This window comes from Eulemur rufifrons, unplaced genomic scaffold (genome assembly GCF_041146395.1).
Source record: "Eulemur rufifrons isolate Redbay unplaced genomic scaffold, OSU_ERuf_1 scaffold_620, whole genome shotgun sequence".
In the NCBI taxonomy this organism is placed as follows: Eukaryota; Metazoa; Chordata; class Mammalia; order Primates; family Lemuridae; genus Eulemur; species Eulemur rufifrons.
Window position 1 is genome coordinate 1158 of NW_027183402.1, and position 3843 is coordinate 5000.

Genomic DNA, 3843 nt, shown 5'->3' on the forward strand with positions numbered 1-3843 from the left:
GTAAAGGAGAAAATAGGGTAGACCTTCCCATCTCAAGCCTCCGAATTTCCCCGAACACAGGGCTAGGCAGAAATACAGAGCTTTTAATGAGGGGGGGAGGGGTTCTCAGCTTTAGCGATGATTGTGGTTAATTATTTCAATCGTCCAGGCTCTGCCAAAAACAAAGCCTGTGAACTCTGCCGGCCGCCCACCTGGGGGGGGGCGGGGCAGGGGACCACTTGGGAGTTTTAAGAAAAGATTTAACCTGCCTTGGGGACATAGGCCAGACTACAAGCTCCCAAAAGTGGTGGTGGTGGTGGTGGTGGTGGTGATGGGGAGCGTAAAACGACAGAACGTCTTTCTGTCCTTTATTGGTTTCTCCTTTTTCCCCCCTAGGTGCCAAAAGACCTGAGACTGATGCCGAAAAGAAATAGGTACAGGCGCCCACGTGCACACACAAAGATATACGATCGAATACATCGTGTTGACAGTGGGGGAAACTGGAAGATGATGGGGAAGTATCACGAGCAACTTTGTATTTCTTCCAGGACAGGAAAATGGACACGAAGAGAAAAATTCATCGTTCTCGGCGTAGGATAAAAAGCCACATCTTGTTATATAATATAATTCATTCTGTGATTTAAGTTTTTATACGACATGATATTCGATAAGCCTAAAAAACAAGATAAAAGAGAAACAAACAAAAGGGAAAAAATAAAAATAAAAAAGACGACGGGCAGAGGCCTACGGTCCCGGGAGGAGGCAGAGAGCGGGAGGAGGGGCGCCTCCCGCAGACAACAGGGCGGGTGGGCGGAGACCCGCTAGAGGCTAGGGCTGCCCCGGGCGGGCCCAGAGCTGCGGGCCCGGGAAGAAGAGGGTGGGACCGTCCGGACCGTGCTCTCCTCCCCGCCCTCCACACCTCCCGGGAGTCAGCTCTTAAACTCCCAACGTCACCTGACTTTCCAGATCCCGAGGTCTGATCAAAGTGGCCGCAAGGTGACACCCAGCAACCGCTGCCGGTGTCATCCTGAAAAGAACGGACCCTATGACTGACGGGGGTGGGGCGGGGTGGGGGTGGGGCGCACAGTGGGTGGCCCGGCCAGCTCCCCTTCCGCCTCGGAGCGGATCGGATCATCTGGAACTTTATCCAGAGAGGAGAGAGTGCCCCTGGGTGTGTGCTAGAAGCCGGAGGGTTGGGGCAGGGACCTACCCAAGAGAGAAGTAGAGTACAGGGAGTTTCAGAGTTGACCCACTCACGATCTCGCCCTGGTCAATACAAGAGTGGCAATATCTGTCACCGTGGAATGAACACTTGGTACCGAAGACCTTTGTCTATGCTGGCCCCCCTATGCCTAGGGGGGGCATGTGGCCAGAATCTGACATCCTAAACGTCTTCGTAGAAAGAATTTGGGGGCGGGGGTGGGGGAGAGAGACAGAAATAGAAAAGAAAGGGGGAAAGAAATGGCTGCCACAAAACTATCAGAACAGATAAGCGACCGATAGGGCCTATCTGGTTAAGTTCTTTCCCTACCCAGAGAACGGTGGACACAGAGAGTCAGGGATAGAATTTCACGCTCGGCACTGTCTCTCGTGGCAGCGGGAAGGTGGAGGGTGGCTGAGGGTTCTATGCTCCTTTATCACACACCGTCAGGTAGGTCAGGTAAAATTGAGGACAGATTTCCAGTGTTTCGAGAAAGGAAGAGCACTCGTGCAGGCCATCTATCTGTACGTGGGAGAGTGTCCCCGAAAAGTGGCTTTCAGTGCCGGGATGTGCCTAGGCCAAGAAGGTTACACGATCCTGAGTGAGAATGGTCCGTCCCATAGAGTCAGTCGGTAGGAGGCCACCGGTCGAGACGGAACTGCCCCCCCTCCCACCCGCCCCCGCCCCACAGAGCAGACAGACTCAGAATGGAGTCACTCGGTGCCAGTGCCCTGCCCGGGTGCCCCATCATTCAACCGAACTGGGAAACAGGTGGGCTTTCCGACCCTCGGGAGGGAGCTTCACGGCGGGCGGACAGATCAGAAGGGGCCCGGCTCCCTTGAGCGGGCAGGCTGGGGACGGTCGGTGGGGTCTCTTGACAGGAGGCACCACGGAACCCTTGAGGCAATGTCGGGGGGCACCTATGTTGCGGTCCAAAGCTAGCGTCTGAGAAGTCGTCCCGAAAGCATGATGGCGTCAACAAGTCCCCTCCGTTCAAGAAACGAGATTCATTTCTAGAGGAGGGCCACCCACGCGGGAGAACCGTAGGCTTCCTGTGGACATTCTCTTCAAAAGGCAATTCACTCAGCGGAGTGAAAATCGGAAAAATCGCTGTCCTCTGACGCAGCTGCAGAGAAAAGATGGCACCAAAATCAATGAAACACACACATACACACACAAACACACCTCCTCCCATCTGAACGAGCACTCCGGACGGTCACATAGGGAGAGCGACGGGCTCTCTTCCCACCCTGTGGTTCTCTACCTTTCGTTGCGGTTTTTTCCCTCAGTGGATAGAGGAGGAGACACAGGGGGCTCAGCCGGCATGCGAGTGGGTTTATCATCCTCTGTGAGTATCAACACGCGACACCACCTAAGTGAAGGAACACACCGGTGTTTCATGTCATGTGGCTCAATGCCTGGCAGATACGAGCCTTTGCAGGCCTCCTCGTGATCGACAGGACGTCGCCTTGGACACGGACACATCTTGTCCCTCCCTCCCGAGGCGATAGGCGGTTCCGTACCTCCTCGGGGCCAGGGCACAGTCTGCCTAGGCACCTACAACACGTGTGGCAACAGCCTCGATGGCTCTGCCATGAGAACGAACTCCCGTGGCACGGGGGTGGGGCGAGGGGGGGGGGGTCGGGTGCTGAAGAATTCAGCTGAGTGAAGGAATGCCACGGGATTCAGAGTGCCATCGGTGGGCTGAGAGGCGAGCAGGGCGGGCTTTGAAAGGGTAACATTCTCCCTGCCTTCCGTCTGTCTGTGAATACAGAACGTACACGCCAGGCGGGGTGGCTCACGCCTGTAATCCTAGCACTCTGGGAGGTAGAGGCGGGTGGATCGCTCAAGGTCGGGAGTTCGAGACCAGCCTGAGCAAGAGCGAGACCCCCATCTCTACTAAAAATAGAAAGAAACTATATATCTAAAAATATATACAGAAACAGTATCTAAAAATATATACAGAAAAATATTAGCCGGGCACGGTGGCGCATGCCTGTAGTCCCAGGTACTCGGGAGGCTGGGGCAGTAGGATCGCTTGAGCCCAGGAGTTTGAGGTTGCTGTGAGCTAGGCTGACGCCACGGCACTCTAGTCTGGGCAACAGAGTGAGACTCTGTTTAAAAAAAAAAAAAAAAAAAAATATATATATATATATATATATATATACACACACACACACACACACACACACGTATATCCAATTAGCTGGGCATGCTGGCACATGCCTGTAATCCCAGCTACTCGGGAGGCTGAGGCAGTCTGATCGCTTGAGCCCAGGAGTTTGAGATTGCTGTGAGCTAGGCTGACGCCATGGCACTCTAGCCAGGGCAACAGAACGAGAGACTCTGTCAGAAAGAAAAGAAGAGCGAGAGCGAGAGAGCGAGAGAAAGAAAGAAAGGAAGGGAGAGAAAGGAAAGAGAAGGAAGGGGGGAGAGAGAGAGAGAGAGAGAGAGAGAGAGAGAGGAGAAAACTATTAAAAAATTCGGGACCAGATCCATCGGTCGGTACTCAGAAGCGTGACGATCGGGTGTTCCCGAGCACGTGTGAGATGTGTCTTCTCCCTGACGCCGCGTTTCCTCCACACACACATCACCCATCTGCCGTGGAAAAAAAGCAACAAAAAGAGAGAAAGAGATTAAGAAGGGAAAATGGAAACAGGGCA